At 35.9% G+C, this 20722-nt stretch overlaps 1 protein-coding gene and 1 pseudogene across 1 annotated transcript in view; both read left to right on the top strand.

The window, feature by feature from the left end:
* Axs (Abnormal X segregation) overlaps positions 1 to 20722 on the top strand; it is a 204350-nt gene that overhangs the window by 11368 nt on the left and 172260 nt on the right. The gene's annotated exons all lie outside the window — the stretch shown is intronic.
* LOC145683069 (uncharacterized) lies at positions 5154 to 11535 on the top strand (annotated as a pseudogene).

The following is a 20722-nucleotide window of genomic DNA, read 5'->3' on the forward strand; positions in this document are numbered from 1 at the left end:
CCTGTCTGACCACTATTCGCCTCAATTGCTGTCTGAAAATCTTCATTTTGTACATGTGTTGGTCTTCCGGTACGTGGTACTTCTTCGTGTGTTTCGTCACCGTCCTTAAACTTGTTAAACCACCGCTGAACTGTCCGCGTAGTCACGGCAAACGTGACCTTATGCCTGGCATATCTTCCGCCTCGCTGCAGCGGCGTTTGACCCCAGTTTGAACTCGTATAGCATACACGCCCTTATGACACTTTGTGGAGGTCCCATGTTCACTCTGTCCTTACGCAAGTTCACGGTGTAACTGAACTGCCACAACCAGGTAGTATGATGGATATACCCCATCAACAACTGACCTTCACCTTATCTACATTCGCATTCAACTCACAATGTGAGTGTCAATTGAACACAGACTTCTACAAAAAGCGACAGAACTTTCTTGGTTACCTTTATATTACCCAAGAGACCAGACGAATAATAAAGTTTTCTCGAAAAGTTTTTCTCGTCTGCTTTTGTAAATTTAGTCACAAAATGTATGCCCATTTTTTTATTTCGTCTAGAAGTTATTAGAACACTCCCGTTTCTCTAGAAGTCAACGAATAATGTGATATAGCGCAATTAAACAATTGAAATATATTGTGTAAATGACTTGCGCATCTTTAAGTGCTCACAAATGCTTCTCATTGTGATTGTACATTCACTTTATCAATGTATAGTTTTTATACTACGTATGACTCATGTAACATTAAAACAGTGTTTGATATGTGTTGGAAAGATCTCAAGTGGTTAGAAATAGTTAGTAATATAATCCAGCCTAGTGTTTCATAATAAATGATTCCGTTGTTCTTTTGTTTTATTGTAACTGTTTGATTCAAAATATAAAATTATAACTACAAAATTGAAGAGAAAATAATGTAATGCTTGGATTGGTGGATCTTATATTAAATGTGTAAAATATTGAAAAACAAGTTGGCTCGTGTAAGTTTTAGAGTCAATAGAAAGAAGCAGTGTTGGGTAAGTTACTCATAAAAATGTAACGCGTTACAAGTTACTTTACTTTCTCTTAAAATGTAACGCGTTAGTAACGCGTTACTTGCCTAAAAAAAGTAACTGTTACTTTACTCCGAAAGTAACGCGGACTACTACTACTACAACTTCTTTTCCTTCTTCTATTATTATTATTATTATTATTATTATTATTATTATTATTATTATTATTATTATTATTATTATTATTATTATTATTATTATTATTATTATTATTATAACAACACTGTGTATAAACATGAAAGATAGGTAATTTATATATGAATACTAAAAGAGTAGTTGATTGCCAACCTCGGTAGTCGTGAAGTCTAGGAGTAAAGGACATTGTTCACGAGCTTCTGAATTTGGGTTGAGGGTCTAGGTTGAATGTTCGGGCTCGAGCCAAACGTTGTTAAAAGTTATAGGGCACTGGCCAAATATCTTCAAAACTGCTCGGCCCGGGTTTAGAATTGTCAACGACTCGAGCAGATCGGCTCACAGCTCATTCACTATCGACTCAAACCGAGATGTGAGCTGAACCAACAACTCTCCCAATCGAGTCGGCTAGACCCCTTCGCTCAGTTGAGTCGAACCGAGCAGATGGCTTATCCCAACCAAGCCAGCTCGAGCCGATGGTTCACCCCAAGCCGAGTAGTTAAGCCGAGCCGAGCTAAGCTTGTTATGAAAAATCTCTTGTAGTCTCGCTATCGAAACGAGACGAGATGCGAGCAGTGTCCCCTCTCGTGAGCAACACTAAAAGTATTCCATATTACTGCTTAGCTTACATTTCTCATGGCTTTCGCTTTCCAATGTAATCAGCCTATGATTTCAAAACGAGTTAAAACGAGCGAGCCACTTATCAAACTCGACTCGACTCGAAACTCGACGCCAAAAACAGTGAATCGGTTCGGAACTCGACTTGAGAATATTACTTTTGACTCGACTCGAAACTCGACTTGGATTCGAGTCGAGTTTTAGCTTGACTCGTGCCCATCCCTATGCGTTACAAAAAATGGTTGCTTATTATTATTCTGCTAAACTAATTATATAATAATAACAATGTTGCTATTAAAACTAAAAATACAGAATATTGAGAACCATTGCACTACAACTGACAAAATGAGAACACATGAACTGGGGGTGAATCAAAATTGCCAATAACTCTAAAATCGGTACATGCTTTTTAAAGCTAGTTGTTCCAAACTCTATAATAAACGGGACTTTAGGATATGCAAACTGATCTAAAAGAACGCTAATATTACATACCATCAACATTACATCAATAAACTAGGCCTGCTCATCAGAACACCGTATATTCATATTAAACCCTTACTGAATGTCGTTCATTATGGCACCCTAATTGTTGATAAATATTTCCCGCCGGGGCACCACTTTACTTTTAAATTCTGTTCAGCAGTGGCGTACTTACTATTTTGTTTCGGTGGGGCTTTGCCTGAAAATGTGAAAATTCTGCAAGATATTTTATATACTTTACTATGGTAAGTAAGATTTCGGGGGGGAAGGGTGCTTAAGCTCGGAAGCCCCACCCCTAAATACGCCACTGCTGTTCACCATCATCTTCAGCTTTTAAGAAAAAGTATTCTTTCAAATGTTCGAACGATAAAATATTTTCGTTCTCCATCTTTATAAAAACAACACCATTCAAAGTAAAATAGACTACCAGTACCATTGCACTCCTAGTTCACTCACTGAATGTATTGATTTGGAGCTGTCAAAATCTAAGACAAAATCTTCCAGGTGCTTGCAATCAGTACACGTGATTTCCCTGAGGCTGTCCTCAACTTCCAAAAGCAGCAAAGTGGCACTATATTTTGTTATGTAAATAAACAAATCAAATTGTATCTATGCATGTACAGTGAAACCTGTCAACTTGGCCACCTCTCTAAGTTGCCCACCTGCTTATCTTGGCCTAGTTCGTCTTGAACCTGCATTTTCCCACAAGACATTTGTTACTTACTACTCTATAAGTTGGCCACCTGTCTATCTTGGAAGTTGGCCACACTGAAGCAATGTTTACCCTATGATGATAATGATAAATTTACCTGCGTATCTTGGCCACGAAAAATACAGTTTTGTTATTTTTCTTAACTCTTTCGAATTCCCATATGAGAGGCAGATGTTCTGTATTTGAGACTGGACACAAAGAAGCATAGATTCGCACGATTTGTTCTTGGAGGTCAATGGCCAGAACACTACCCTCATAGAAGGGTGGTGAAGGAAGATGTGAATGAGGAAAAGCACGTATAGGAATTCAGGAAATGGTTGTACGTATTTGTTTACCCTGTCTGTTTTGGTAAAACCATTAGCTATATCGGCTCCTTTAATCTGTGGGAAGCTTTAGTAATTCCGGAAAATTCTCAAGGTTAAAGCACAATTGTCATTTATTGACACCTGACTGCATGTCAAAAGGTAGAGGAGGTTTTGAGATATGAATTCCCTCAAGATTTTCTCAAAACATGTTTTGCCCCGAGGGAAACACTTCTAGCTCATTAACAAGAGGTAGTTAACTACAATATTAGAATGTGCATATCTGCCAAAAAGAATAAAGCAAATATGTCTAGAATGAACCACCTTTCAGTAACAACTGAAAAGAAGTCATATAAATTGCATATGAATTTCTCAATTTATAACTTAGCTTTTCTTGTTTTCAATCAATAACTCAGTGTGCTACAATATCAATTTCAATAAAGTGCGTACATACACTTCTATTTCATGGTTATTTGTGTTGTTGTGTTTTTAACCCGAATAATCCAATGTACCAGACTAGTTTTCAGGAAGAGAAAGGTATGCATATATATTAAACATACTATCAAGAGCGCCGATCTTGGGGGGCCGAGGGGCCCGGAAGCTCATATGGCCCCTATTTTACTCATGACTATACAATATTTGGTATAATTTGAGTGCAATTTGTCTTAAAATCTTCATATATATGCCTTCTGCATCTGAATCCCCCCCCCCCCCAAATTTACAGAGAAATCGGCGTTCTCGCATACTATAGTAATATTTTCTAGTACTGTATATTTTTATGATTACTCTATATACATTATTTATAAGTAGCTGTCGTGCCACTGCTTATTAAAATTTTACAATCAAGTAATACTAGAAATCCTATTCTAAAAATATACAAATCACACTTATTTTCTGTAAGTTGGCCACCTGTCTAAGTTGGCCACTTTTCGATGGAACCGATGGTGGCCAACATAGACAGATTTCACTGTATTTGCAAGCCTACCAACGTAAAGTTCGTAAGGCGAAACGGGAAAAATGCACATCGAGACAGGAATTGTCGGTCACTGACATCGCGTTACTAGGTACGTTACTTAAAAATTTGTAACGCGTTACCGTTACAGTTACTTTGGAAAAAATGTAACGCGTTACTAGGAAACGTTACTTAAAAAGTAACGCGTTACTTGCGTTACGTTACTTCTCAAGACTGGAAAGAAGAAAGAATATCAGTGAATACCAGTTAAGGAAACTTGAATGGTGATCTTGATTTTGTTTTGATTGTTGTTTATTCTGCATCGAACACCATCATTCTAATCGGTAGCCCACTGAAATTTACTTGTGTCATCACCTCCTCTGTGTGTTCTGGTGACATAACACGAACAGCCTTTGGCATGAGAGACCCGGAGTCGATTTCCGGAGGGAGCTAATGTGGTTCGGATCCCGCGTTAAGCTGTAGGTCCACATATTATAGCCTCGCTGTTGAATTGGACTGTAAACTGAAAATCAAATGAAATGTAACCCGATTAGATTGTATCTTTTAATGACAATCCCTTTAGTTCTGGAATACCATTTCCACCCTTGGCCACTGTTAATAATAGGGCTACTATATTGGTATGTTTGCCACCTGTAAAACTTTCGAATCTCTAGGAGCACTTCCTAAAGATGTACTGAGATAATCCGACATGTGTTCGATGTGGGTTCATTTAGGGGCAAAGGATGTTAGGACTAGAAGAAGAATTCAGAAATCATGTGAAAAGTGAAATAACACAACATTCAGTTAGTCGGAATCTACCATGTCTTAATTCTAATTTTCGTATACATGCCATGCCATGACTACAAGTGTTCAATAAGTGCTGAAAAATCTGTTCAAGAACAAATAGCAGTATTACATTATGAATGTTACGAAAAAAATTTGGTCTTAAAAGGAAAGTCGGAATCTTGTTAGCCAAGTCGACTATTGCAATTGCTATGATAGAGAAATTGTATTAAATAAGGGAATTGTTTGCACTGAAAAAGATGGTCACGAAAACCGTCGGAGCCAAGATGACGTGGGCATAAGCTCTAATTCGTCCGTATTAAACGATATTGTTATAAAGTAAATTTACTGTAGATGGCAAAAGTAGTGACGATATCCATACACTATGCAGATTGAATCCAAAATAAAATAAAGCAAAAAAAAAAAAAAAAAGCACTTTAGCAACTTTAAACGAAACCCTAGTACGAAACGGAAGTTTGAAACAGGCTACCAAACCCTGATGCCACGTAGGCTCGAACTTCCCTATGAAAGTTTTTGTTAGTGTTACGTGTAGAGCACGTGAAGGAGTGTGGTTTGTCAGGCTGCCGTGTCGTGACAAAACGCTGTAACTTTGGCGGAGAAGTTTTGCGAAAATGAGCCGTAAAGTTTTCATTCGAAAATGTGATCTGTATAGTGTAGAACCAGTGTATCTTGACTTTGGAAACACGTGGTTACATGTAATGGTACGTAAATGCATGTTGTGTGATTAAATTTGGTGAAAATTGATTGGTTGACCATTATTGCCTAGTTACACTGGTTCTACACGATACAGATCACATTTTCGAATGAAAACTTTACGGCTCATTTTCGCAAAACTTCTCCGCCAAAGTTACAGCGTTTTGTCACGACACGGCAGCAGGAGTGCCCAGAGTGTAGTCCAATGACGCGCAGAGGATAATGAGTAATTTTAAAGGGGGACAGCCAAGAATAATGCATTGAAACTACTTTGTGTCTTCTCTAATATGCGTGATTATAACTATTCATGGGAGATAGTGTTAGATTGTAGGGGGTTGTAAATTCATCAGTTCAAACATTTTCTCTAATTCTGGATTCCAAAGCACTCTGTCTCTGTCAAGTCCTGGTAAACGATATTAGAAATAATAAACCATTCACTGTGAACCATTTATTGAGAAGTTTCCGTAAATCTGATGCAGGGAACAGTCTAAATTGAAGGACAAATATCCCCTGAAAATGTAATAAAAATAATCCGCCTTATGCAAAGTCGTTTAGACGTGTGAGCTCCCTCGAGGCTAAGCAGTTAGCATACGCGCCTTTGGCGTGGGAGACCCGGGTTCGATTCCCGGCGGGAGCTCATATGGTTCGGATTCCACGTTAATCAGTAAGTCGACGTCTCATATAGCCTCGCTGCTGAAAGGGATGCTAAACTAAAATCAACAACTCGTTTAGACGTACGTTTAGCGTCATACTAAACGCCTGACTACTGCAGGAAACATATGTTAGTCGAACTCTTTAGTATGGCCCTAATCACGCTATCACTAATCGTAAGAACAACTCTGCATAAGCCCTAATATGATTATTCTCGTGGAGTATTTCATATCTTTTACTGTGAATTGTAGAAACTATCCAGAGGTAGTATGTGAATTACCGATGGTTAAGGAGAATCCCTATGGAATTAGATGACACCCCACATAAATTTTCAATTTTTCATGCTCAAAAAAATATGTCATTAACTTATTTTTTTCCTCTAAAACAAATTGATTTTTCAATCTAATACTAAGAGTAATTGATCGAAAACAGTTCATACTCTCTCCCCCTACAATGATTAAAGCATTCCAATGGAGGAAGTTATTGATTTGTTAGGAGCAGGGGCAGATCTAGAAGAGGGTACTTTCTTATTTTATATATAAATAAAACCCATTCCAGAGTTTGGAGCTCTTAAAGGTAGCTCTAAGTGCAGTATTACAACCCCCAGAAGTCTGTCTTGGATCCGCTCCTGGTAGGGTGTATGGTTAGCAATTTTTATTCCTTATACTTTTTTCTACTCTGTCTATCCGAAGTACTACAAAAACCTTGTGAATTCTGCTAAAAGCTTCAAAGCATTCTGGGTGGGGGAAGGGGACAGAACAGAAAAATTTACTGGATAATTATTTAGATATAACAATGCTTTTTATTCACTTTCGGTTGCAGGGAAAGGGGAGAAAGGGGAATAATGAAGAAAAAAGCATGCATTTAACCTAAAGGTGGCCACTACTTGATTTAGGAGGGTGTCTATCAGAAAAACAGGGTGTGCGTCATGGTCATGGAAGGATGCTCACCGCGCTAGTTTGTATGGCATAATATTTTCTCAATTAATACTGAAATCGGAAGCGGTAGTAAAGTAGAGATAAAAAATATTTTTGGGACACTTAACTAATTGCAGAAAACTGCTTCTCGCAATCCATTACCGTTTTTACTCTACAGCGATCAACGTTAAAACCGGAACTGGTATCTTCATACTACTTTTAGTCTAAGTAGCGAGTTACAAGAGAAGATAGTGCCTATTCTAAGAACGCTAAGTGCACTGCAAAAGAAGCTGCTTCTTACTGTACTGCGAGGTTTATGAAAAGCAATGTAGAGTGGAAGTGCCCGAAGTGAACGAGGGCTCCTGAAAAGTTTCTGCAAACTACTACTAACACTAGTGCTTGTGTTCCACTCTTATAAAATTCGGAAGAGTATACCTTTCCATGTTTAAATTATCTTTGTTTGTTTGTTTGAGCCTATTCGTTTATTTTTCACAACAGATTGAAGCATGAAAGGGCATCTCCAGTGACTCCCTACTTTCTTGACCGGTGAGTACCAGGGTCGATATGGGTATGTAGAGAACCGGTAGGCTCTGTAGGACACGAATACATAGGTTTCGATGTCGCAAAGTATTGCGTGTTTGAACAAGAGTCGAAAAACCGATCAACGGTCCCAACAGTGTTGTAGTTATTTCTCGGGTCACCGTTTTCTACTGGAAAAGCTTCCGATCGAAATCTTTCGCTCTATCCTCATCTCCTGACTCTGCTGCGTAAGTCTATACCTCACATTACCCATGAAACCACAGAGATCCAGCAGGATCCTCACAAGAAGGGACGAAATCCAGTCCAGAAGCACGTATTGTTTACTGTGAGGGCGTGTATCTCCAGTGACTGACGGGCTCCTCGGACAATATGAGTATAAATCCCAATTGTCGCGTCATGCTTCCTCACTACAACGCCAGATCTCACTCAACACACCTGATTTAACATCTAATGACTTCTTTTAGAAAAAATGTAGGCCTTGAAAGTAAAACGTAGAGAAATTCACCAGTGTTCGGCAGATGTTGTTTACAATATGATGTGTGGTGAGTGATTTTTGCTGCCTGAAGCAGCTGTTGTCGATTCCGAACATCGGTAGGTTTGGAATGGAATCGAACGGGGTGAAATTGATAATAGTTCTGAGTATAGGATATAAAGAGCTGTATCGAATGACATCTGAAACGTTTCATTCTGTTATGCTTATTATCCGTACCCTTCCTGGTAGTGATTAGATTACTTTCTTTAGATATAGTTTGCTCAATGTTCTTGCAATTCAATTGATAGTAAATCTAGAAGACTAAAGTGTGTTGACTTATAACGTTGAGTAAAAGGGGATTATTTTACGTAAATGGTTGCCCCTGCTTTTCTCGCCGTAACAGGGAAATACTTTCCTTGCCATGACAATAAAACTAAATTCTGTACACGTCAGAATAACTAAAATTCCATGAAATGTCATATCAAAGGACATCATGGAACTCTTTCATCATTCGAGTCTTTTTCTTGTGGAAAAGAAAAACGTCTTACTAAGTATTTTTGACTGAAATGAAGTAATGATCCGTTGCGAAGAAGGCTTTTGCAAAATTTTCAGTTTGGTTTAAACGCTTAGTCTTATGCAGAGTCGTTGTGACGCGTGATTAGTGCCATACTAAACACAAACAGTTCTACTAACATATGTTTCCCGCAGTAGACAGGCCTTTAGTATGGCACTAATCATAGAGTAAACGACTCTGCATAAGGCCATTAGTGTTTGCAAAAGTTAAGAAAGAAGGTGGAATCAGCTTTGTGGTATCCAGGACATTTATTTCCTGAGTAAGTTTTGGTGGAAAGTATGCAGTAGTGAATGTCTTTAAAATACTTATCTTCCATTATGGTGGATCACCACCCGAAAGTCAGTACATATTTTAATCCAATGTTCTCGGATTGCTGCCAGAGTGAGTGTTGCTGTGCTGAGCTTTCGTTACCATACAGCGGCAACATCTTCAGAGCTATGTGTTGGAGTGTGCTGGTCGTACAACTTATATTGTGGTCTTTAGGAATTGCTGTGTTTCTATTGGTTGGTTTTGTTGGCCAATGGCGTGCTCTGATTTTGCTGGTGGAAACTGCTCTCTGATTGGCTGATGGTTCTTTTCGTACTGAGAAGCTGGATCCAGATGTCAGGTAGATGATAACCTTCGTCTCTGTTGAGGGATGGCTTGTATGAACGGATGAATAGAGATTCATGTATTTTCCTGTCCCAGAACTGTTTGCTTTTCTTTAGTACTTCAATTTGGTCCCACATGGCTGTATGATTGTATTGTATGCAGTGTTCGGCTATTGCAGATTTTTCAGGTTGTTTAAGTCTGGTGTGTCGCTGGTGTTCTTTCATTCTGTCTTCAATGTTCCTTCCCGTTTCACCTATGTAAGTGGCGTTACATTCACAGGTGATCCTATAGATGCCTGGTGTCTTTAATCCCAATGGGTCTTTTGCAGTTGGTAGTAAACTCCTGATCTTCGTCCAGTGTACAGTCTTGATGTTGAATTTCTTGAATAGTCTTGCTAACTTGTGCATTTGTCGCGGAGAATCGCGAAGGGACCAACACGAACTATTGCCAGTCATGTGCATGCCGTTATTATTATATATTATTTTTTCCTGACGAATTGTTCCTAAAGTGAGCTACGGGTGTCAACCAATCTTCAACGGAAATTTTTGTGAGTTCCATTCGTTTCCGCTAAAGACAGATTTTACTCTATTATGTGTTTTCCCCACCGACCTCGACTTGTAATATTTTTGTATTCATATGTTTTGTTGTTTTCTCTCTCCCTGTCTATTTATTTATTTATTTATTTATTGCATTTTTCTCCCCCTTGTGTTTCTGCAAGCATTGAATTTTATTTCTGTTGAAACCTTAATGTATTATGTGTAAATAATGAAATCAAACAAATCAATAGAATGTTATGTTCCTAAACAATGGTTTTTGAGTTGACAGAGAAACCAATGAAAATGTTAAACTTGAATTACTAGCTTGTCCATTCACGATTGTGAAACTTAATTCTGAGCCGAAGCATGCCGTTACTTACTTGGTTTTCGAATCTTTTCAAAAGCAATGAATCAATAGCTTTGGACAAATTGGAAAATACATTGACGAAACTAAAATTGACACAGGAGAAATTGTTGACGAAAACCGTCAGTTTAAAACGCGAAATTGCTAGTCAGAAGAGCAAGTTAAAAACTTGTCTCAAAAGCGACGACAACAAAGAAGGCATTGAAGTACTGGGGAAGATGAAATACCTTGAATCACAACTGGACAAGACAAATGCGATAATCAATTTTATCCAAGCACAAGTTGATAAAATTGAAACTTTCAAGGATATAAAACCAGTGTTCGATGCTCTCCAAGAAATAAAAGATTCGTTTTCCTTTGTTTTGGAATCTCTCGACGCAAAAAATGCCGAAGAGCTACTTCAAGATGTGCTCAACCTGAATATGGAAAATTCAGAATCAATGTCTGACTTTGGAGTGGATAACGATATTGTGAGACAAGAATATGAATCTCTAAAGGCAAAGTTTTTGGAGGAGGAAGAGGTAGCTAAGCTTCCAAAACTCGCTAAAGGGATTAAAGAAACGGATAATATCCATGCTACACTGTCAGCTTCTGGTATTCAAGAAAAAAGCCTTTCCGATGGGCTTCAAAAAGGTGTATCATCTACTGCTGGACAAAAACGAAAGTGTGAAGAATGTGAACACGACGCGAAGCAGGTCAAGAGAAGCTAAAATTCTTCGGCTATAAATATTTGGGAAAATCACCACAATGGTCAACAACATTTATTAGAGTTTACAGTGTGGACAAACGTTTGTTTGATTGTCCTCGTCGGTCGTGATAAAACACTAATACGGAAGAAAGGTAAAAAGTAAGAAAGTTTAGTGTATTTTTATTTATTTATTTGTGATTTTCTGCAATAAAATATAACTGTCTGTTGAAGAAGAGATACACATTCACGATAAATTTACTATCCAATTTGTACCTTTCTTTCAAAAATAAAGTACAAACATTAATACAAAAATTAAGACATAATTTTAAAGACCACAATTCCAAAATCAAATTATTCATATAAATCCCCAACAGGATGGATGCGCTGCGTGAATGGATTGATTTAAAAAGTAGGAAAGAAATTAGAATGTAACAAGACGAGACAGTTTACGAATTTAAAATATTAAAGTATTACTACAAGACAGGCCCAAATGTTATAATTTTCTATCTTAACATATTAAATAAACCTTCATAAATAATTGAGAAATGAAATGTTACCTCTATTTTCCACTCTTCAATTGACCAGAAAAGAAATAGGAAGTGTTAGAATAAGTGTTAGGCGTATCAGGAGAATGTGTTAGTTGTGGGTAATGATTAAGTAGGGGTGTTCGATAAGGCTGAGGACCTATAGAATTTCCAGAGTGAAAATTTATCAAGTTGTCATCGGTTACTCGAAACCGTTCGAGTATTTGAAATTGTCGAAGTTTCGAGTATTATCGAAGTTTCGGGTATTATCGGAAGTTTGAGTACTATCGAAGTTTAGGGTATTATCGAAAGTTCGAGTACTATCGAAGTTTCGAGTATTATCGAAAGTTCGAGTAATATCAAAGTTTCGGCTTTTATCGAATGTTCGAATATTATCGGTTTCGAGTAGTATCAAGAGTTAAAATATTATCGAAATTTCGGGTATTTGAAAGTTCTAGTCAGTGGCGTATTTAGGGGGCTTCCGGGCTTAAGCCCTTCGAAATTTTATTTACTATTTTAAAGTAAATGAAATATCTAGCAGAATTTTCACATTTCCAAGAATAAAGTTCGCAAAGACTCCCGAAACAAAATCGTAAATACGCCACTGGTTCTAGTATTATAAAAATATCGAATAATTTTGAAAATTTGATTATTACAGAAATTTCTAGTATTCATTCGAAACATTCGAAACTTCAAATATTAACAAAATTTTTGGTATTTTCGAAACTTTGGGTGTTATCGAAATTCCGTGCATTATCCAAACTTTCAATATTATTGACATTTTGGTTACTGTTGAACCATTACGAAACTTCATTTGTCGAGTATACAAAAGTTTTCGAATGTCTCCAAATTTTGTCAACCATGGTGTCTTTCTTTGAAGTGGCCCGCCTCTTATGTGCGAGACTAATGGGCCCCCCAAAGATGTTCATGTCTAACACTCGAATCAAGGACCCCTAGCTTCGGAGTGCAGCAAGCTAACCCCCTTTTCTAGCAAGGTCGGCAAGAGATATTAAGTGCCGATAACAATGCGAAAATTAATAATATGTCAGGTATGAAGGGAAAATGTGTTTATTAATGCTTGATATTTTACCTGTAATTTGAAAGTATTAGAATTTATCAATGTCGCCCCATAGGAGAGGGAGTGAATGTTTGAGGTTAATATGGGTTTCCGAAAAAAAAAAAATGAGTGGTTCAGATCCAAACCTTATAGCCGTCGAACAGTCCACTCTGACTTATTTTTCTGTCCTTTTCATCCCGCCATATAAGAAAGGAGGGGCTAATGTTAATTGCTCGGGTCGTATTTGTGTGTGTGTCTGTGCCATGCAAAGGGCACCAGGTAGAGTGATGCGCTTTTGCACACACTCTTAACATTGTAAGTTAGTGTCACAGACAACAGAACTGGCACGGTAAGTTGTAAGTCACATCATTTCATTTCAAGATGGTGGCCAAAAGAAAATAGAGGCAACGGGAAAGTGACGAAATATAATTACGTTAATACTGTATTCTAAAGTGGTGAACCGAATCGAGTGATTCTTTGCACGATTGCTGACATTAGTCACCTACAAGTTATAGACTTATAATTCATGGGGCGCGGGCTCCAACGGCTGCCAAAAGGAATGTTCGCAAACGGTAAAAATGAGGGTTCTTCTGCTACCTTCTCATCCGAGGAAGAAATGGATCCAATTACTGCAGTATGTGGTCATAGGAATTTCAAGATGGCGGCAAAACGGAAAATTTGGTCATAGAAAGCCGCGCTAAAAATAGTAAGGCGGTTTCAAGTCCTGATTTCTAATCGTTACATATTATTGCAGTACGTGATCATAGGCATTTCAAAATGGCAGCAAAGAAGAAAATGGCGGGCAACAAGATGATGGGAAAAAAGAAAATGCGAACACTGGCGGAAGGGCAGACCTAACGTGTTTTTCACTCACATGCAGCAAGTATTTGGTGAAAAGAGATCTATTCTAAAACATATCAGTAATTTGGTGTACGTTGACATAGAAGAAATAAAAACAGGCTAAAAATATAGTACTGAAACGTACTAAACGTCAGTTGCAAAAATGACAGTAAAAGATTATAGTGGTAGTAGTAGTAGTAGTAGTAATAATAATAACAATAGAAGTAGCAGTAATATTAATAGTGAGAAAACAGTAATATTAATAATAGTTATAACATCACGAATACGCTCAAGGTAGGAACAAATACTCGGATCCAAGGAAGTTCTCCTTGTCGTAAGGCAAACAAAACCGTGGTGTATGATCATGGTACCCGAAGAAAATTGTCTAGGGGGGCATCTCCATGGTTGCTATAGTACGTCTTGTATTTAATATAAGTGGTTTGCTATATTACGTATAAATTTCATGAGCCAGCGGGCGCCCATGTGTATGATGAAAGCAAAGAGTAACATTTTAAAGTAAGTTCCATCAAAATCGTACAATCTGTTCGAAAGTTATCGTCGAACGTCACATACAAGGTCGTCAATCCATTCTGTTGTTGCCAATAATGTTGATGTGACTGAAATAATTGCGAGATCTGCATATAACGTATCGTGAGACAGGCATCCTTGTACTTAGATGTGCAAGTATTTTCCGACCAGCGAACGAGTGGAGACGGCCAGTTTTGTAACTAAAATGTAAACAGCAATGTTATCAACTGGTTAACTTGCAATTAATTCGTCACAATTTTTATTGTCCTATTCATAATAAACCATTTCACGCATATATTCAAATTAAGAAAAAGTTTCGGAAGTTAGTTCCTGAAGACTTGAAGTTACTTTGAAAAAGGTATACACAACCTCCATATTTTAATTCTTTTTTTTTTTTTTTTTTTTTTTTGAGTTTAACGTCCTGCAATTATGCTCATTAGGCTAAAGAATACTGTGATTAGCGAAAGTGAATGATTGCAAAATTAAATTTTTGGCGCTCTTCCCACGGGAATGGAACCCAGAACCATGTACACCAAAGGCAAAGCGCTAGCCAAGACCGGAGCAGATCACTTGCACATTCCGCGAGTGAAACCGTATCTGAATGCTCTCCTGATTAAAATACAAGAAAATAATTTATATGTCAGTTGATGAAAATATATTTAAAACAAACGTAATAATCGTGAAGTTTATTGAGCCTTAACTTGACTTAAATTACACTTACACGATATCGCACAATTCTTTCAACTATCATCACTGAATTAATCTGTTAGTCATTGATATCGTTAGTCCTATATTTTACAGGCTGCTACATATTCCTACATTTTGCAGAAATGATGAACCATTCCTATATTCAATAACAACTATGTAAATAATGACGTTCTTTATTAATCGCAAGCAGATCAGGCTACTTATATCATCTAAAGTACAACTGAAAAATCGCTGGACACTGCAGCAGTAAGACCTCGCTTCCCTGTTCCACCGTACTTGCCTATTAACTGCAGTAAACACAACACGTGCGCCCAGCGAAAATTGACACTGCTATCCTGGCATGGTAATGATATGTACGATTTTCGTGGTCATCTGAACGTATGGAAACTTTCAACAAGTCATTTGATCCCTTATAACTTGACCGAATCTCAGAAACAGGCTTGAGTCAATTTGTGTAAAGAAATGCTCAAAAAAAAAAAAAAAACGAAGTCAAATTTGGTACACTATATCGTTACAGGGGGTCGAAACTTGGCTCTATTCATACGAAAACGAAACTAAACAGCAATCCACTGTTTTGGTGTTTAAAAGTGAGCTTAAACCAAGCAAATAATTGCTTCTTTCTTCGGTTACGTCAAACATGTGGCAACCGTAGTTTTAGATTATCGGAGATTGTAGTCTTTGTTGTTAGTGTACAACGATTTGTTTGCCAAAGGTCATCAATGAATTGTGTAAAATAAACCGGAACTGTAGCATCATTCTTCACCATCACAAGGGCAGTTTTCAGTCAGCACACCTGTTTTAACACCTAATAACTTCTTTTAGTTCCGACACATAAAAAATAGGGTGTGTGGTGAGCGATCTGTGACACCTGAAGCAACTGTTGCCGCATTCCAAACAGCGGTTCGAATAGGGTTAAACAAACAAGGATATTCGAATTTTATAATATGAAACAGTAGCGCCACTAAGTAGTAGTTTGCAGAAACTTTTCCAGTATCCCTCGCACAAATATTGGATCTGAATTTCAACCAACCACAACTTAAATCGGTATGATTCTTTGCGTTAAGAGGCCTCATCCCGGCGAAATTAAAATACCGCTAATTTTACAGTAATTATGTAATATCTTCAAATAGATAAATTGAAATGTGGAACAAGAGCGCCCTAGATAATATTATTTTGCGTGAGGTACCGTTATCACAAGTCACCTAGTGGCTTTCAGTTTCCAGCCGTTAAGAAACGCGAAAATAAATGTCGATTTTCAAAATCGCTCGGAATTGAAAGCAGATAAGTGAACCGTGATAACGGTAGCCCATGTAAAATAATATTGTCTAGGACGCTCTTGTTCTATATTTCGATTATCTTTTATCTATTTGAAGATATCACATAATTACTGTAAAATTAGCGGCATTTTAATTTCGCCGGGATAAGGCCTCTTAACGACATTCCTATACTACTGTATGTATTAGTCGAATGATTCTACATATGCGTTCAAATATTGTATTTTATTAAACCAGTTACCAACAAATTAAACAGTAATTTACTTGTAGAAAGATTATATAAAATATGCTAATTTGTTAGATCGATTGCTATACAATAATAATCTCAGTGGAACACGCTTTGACCTCAAGATAACCTGACCTGATATTTAAAAAAAAAAAAAAATCTTTGTTTTCTCCTTTTGGTTTGACCAACCGGAAAGACTGCAATATAAAACGAAACCAGAAACAAAAACAGAAAACAGCAACTGCAGTAGTCTAAGTCCCATAGCATAAAAGCTTTAGTTTGATAAGAGAAAACGTGGTTCTGTTTGTCTATTGGCTCGTTTATAATGCAACAGTCATAAAAGTGAGAAAACGGAAATTCTACCTCAAGGCTTAACGAAGCGATCTTCTGCGAATTAATTTTTCAGTTTCTCTAAGGAGATCTGTTTGTTACAGGATATACAATGCTTTTTCTCTTTCATCAACCAAATGAAACAACAGAATAGGAAAGAAAAAAGGAAACATGGAGACAGTAAAATGAATAATGTAAACTGACCAAGTAGAATGAAACTTCTCTCATATCAAGTGGTCTTCTCTGTAGACCCTGACGATATACAGTATATATTTGTAAATGCGTAATTTACAAAGAAAACTCCTTTATTGGTTGGTTTTTATGTTTTTCTTTAACTACATTAATTATTTCAGTAGGTGATTACCGTATATATTTTTGGATCAAAAGATCCAATATGCTTCATATTAGGAGAACTACATACATATAGTGTAGCCAAACCCAAACTATCACTTAACTCAGTATGATGTGCTTAATCCGTAGAAAATACGAAAACTCGATTTAGGGCCCGTTCGAAAAATTTTGTAGCCCCTGATCCAAGATTATTTTCAATCAAAAATGTTCTTGTACGCCTTATATCTGGAGAAGTAACCAAAGCCAAACTATTACTAAACTTAGTATGATGTGCTTATTCCGAAAAAAAAAAAAAAAAAAACGAACCTCGATTTAGGTTTCTTCAAAAAAATTTTGAGACTCCTGATCTTAAAAAAACTAATTATTGGCCAAGATCACAATGTTTTGATGAATTTTTTGATCACTCCTAAAATTCTTGGCCAAGATCACAATCTTTTGATACATTTTCTGGAATCATTCCTAAAATTCTTGTTTAAAATATTAAATATCTATGATTTTTAAGAAATTTTTGAAAGGAGTTTCTAAATAATTACTCAATATTTTGCTGCATTGTCACATACATATATCATCTGTTTGTAAGAGTAGAAGTGAAAAATATACGTGTTTATTAGAAACATTAAATAACATAGTTTTGTTCACAACTATACTATAACTTAAACACTATTTTATTGCTCCATTTTATAAATCTTCTGGTAATTCAGTGAACGATTCGGGATATTACCCTTTTGCCAGCCAAGCCAAACCAGCGCTGAAAACATTTTCAGTTCTTGGTGCAGTGGATCAGTGTATTCGAAAGAAGTAATTTAATGTTACTCGCGCTAGAGTCTATGCAGTTTTCTATATATATTGTTATTATAATAGCGCACATCATTGGAACTATGTTTTCCGTCAAATATTCGTTTTATAATACAAAAATGCTAAAGTAATAGATTGAAGATTTTAATGTTAACTTCTCCTGACATTTTGCTTAGTGCTACGTAATTAGTTAAAGTTACACATAAAATACCAAATGGTTACTATTACGTCATGATCTTTGTATGGAGCAATCGATGCCTTCGCTAGGAGCTGCTACTAGCATTTCATATATGAAAATTTGATCCTCATTAGAGCAATTTATCTTACGAAGATATTACTTTTCCTTGCCCCACTTCTCCTAAAGTGATGTTACAGTGTTATGTGTAAGTATTATTTTAATAGTGAAGTGTGAGAAAGCTGGATATCAACAAGCGCATTATAATTATCAAGTGTTTTATTTTCGTTTAAAAGTCAGTAGTACCTATATGGGGATACGAGGAACAAATTTTTCCAACCATTACAGTGTAATGTTACATATAATTTCTACATAATTATTTTGCCTTTCCACCGTTTTATGAAGGATACTGTGTCAATTATTTAATATTAAATGTTATTATTATTATTACTAATGTTCATATTCAACTGTATATAGAACTTTGTGACATTTAATCATAAAGACATCATATTTAAAACTATAACTTCATACAGATTATATTTACTTTTCTTTTATCTTATAATGACCTCATGGCAATGTTTATCCTATCTTCTAATATACATCTTTCATCATCTACACAACTTAGAGTGAGTTTTTTCACTTCTACGCTATACAACTCGTGCTTATAACTTGTAAGTAGATTCACTTTCTTATAATATTCTTTTTGACTGAACAAACAGTTTCTGTACTCGTTAAATGTGAGCTCTTTATATAGTATATTCGTCAACAATACAAATTTCTTTCATCAAATTTATTTTTAAAGTCCTTATCTTTTAGGTTGATTTGTGATGCTTTTAATGAATATATATTTTTATCCTAACTCAACAAATTCTTCCATAATTGTATCTTCTACTTCGTCTTTCTTTCTACTAAGTATTTTCTAGTTTATTTGAAGTATAATAGTTCATATCTATTATTTTGATCATAATCACTTGTATCGAGGTAATTAACAAAACTTTTCATATCTTGATACACATCTTTCGTTTCAATATGATAAACATAACTATCCTTGTCTGCACAGCATATTTCTATTTTCTCTTGATAGTTTGGTTTCATCACATTATAATGTAAGCTATACATTAAATATTTTGACAAAATATAAAAACGGCATACGCACGTAGATTAGTTTATTAAATAATATTTTGATCTTGTTCATAAGCACAGCTACTAAGTTTTCTATACACTATGGTACTTTTATAATTTGGTTTCGTTACAAGCTTCTCATATTTTTTAAATCATTTACTAGTCTAATGTTAACTCCTTTTGTTATGTTTTCCATTTTTTCCAGACAGTGAGTTGTCCATCAAGTTACAAAAGTCTTTCACAAAATCATTTGTTCATTTTATCTGTGTGTTTAGATCATTATAGTTCTTTAACCAATCTGACTGTCTAAACTCGATTACTCGATGTGTTTAATTTTAATTCAAGTGACAGACATCGTCTCAAATTTCGACAGTAAGCTTAAATCATATATATTTTTTTTTTATCATATAGGGTTATTAATAGCTTAGATTAGATTGTTTTCAGCCAGGTGGACACGTTTTGAGAAGCTAAGAACAGTCTTCGTGATGGTCATATAATTTTCTGGGATATTCAAGATATACTTCCAACATATAACCAGTATCGTCATTGTCAGGTATATTTGTGAAATTTATAGTTTCAATTTGTTCCTTATCTAACCACATAAAACCTTTATAAGGTAGATATTGATTCATCAGCCATCTGTACAGATTATTCGTATCCAGACATATTAGATAGGAGTTTTTTTTTTTTAATTTTCGTTATAATCTTCCATATATTCATTATTTGCCATATATCGTTTTTGAACATTAACTAATTCCTCCTCTTATATATTTCCCTATTATCAAAGCCATATCATAATCACTTAATACTTCTAATTCTATATTTGTGATTTTGGTATATATAAATATTTGATATTTGTTTAGCTTCTTTCTTTAATTCGTTTATAAAGTACTTAACTACATCTTTACTTCTTTATATTACCGGATTTGTTTTATTTCCATCACTTTCTACAGTATAATAACGAAATCAAAATGGCTTATGTTTTTGATATGACTTCATAAATGACTCATTTTCTGGCTAACTTCTTCTTCCTCTTTTTTTTCAACTTATAACCTTATGTAATAAACATTCACTCTTCTTTCAATTTTTGAAATATCACATAATTATATAGGAAAATTAATATCTTTTAGGTTGTCTTCTAGAATTTTCAGTTCTTCACCATTTCTAGATACTCTTTCAACATGTGATTTTACAGGGTATAAAGCTCTGTACGTATATGTTGAATATAAGAAGCATTTTTCATCTTCGTTCTGTACATTAATAACAGCTTGTTTATTCTGGTAGATCTATATATGTTTTGGTAGATCTATATATAATGACCAGCCTTTGACTAACTGGGAGCTCCGCCTCCGACCCCCGCTGTTGCTCAGCCTACGGCTTCGAGTCTCCTATGTATCAGCCTTTGCATCAAGAATGAATTTCATGCACTTATTCTTATCATATCCTGAATTTGGCCTAGCTGGGGGCTTCTTCCCCTAACTCCCGCGTTTACTCGGTCTATGGCCTCGCACCTCTTAAACCCACAATTCAACTAAATTTCAAGTGTCTTTTCTTATTTCAACTATCTAAAATATAAGATTTTGTATCTCAAAAAACACCCATTTAAATAACATGGGAATTTCTTCATTCCTCTTTAGACCCCTTAAAAACTAAAAATATTCACTTTTGGCAATTTTCCTGCTGGTTTGTCCCGAAAAGCTACAATCTTGCCAAATTTCAACTTTCCAC

Source organism: Thermobia domestica, chromosome 1, assembly GCF_964235325.1.
Source record: "Thermobia domestica chromosome 1, izTheDome1.hap1.1, whole genome shotgun sequence".
In the NCBI taxonomy this organism is placed as follows: domain Eukaryota; kingdom Metazoa; phylum Arthropoda; class Insecta; order Zygentoma; family Lepismatidae; genus Thermobia; species Thermobia domestica.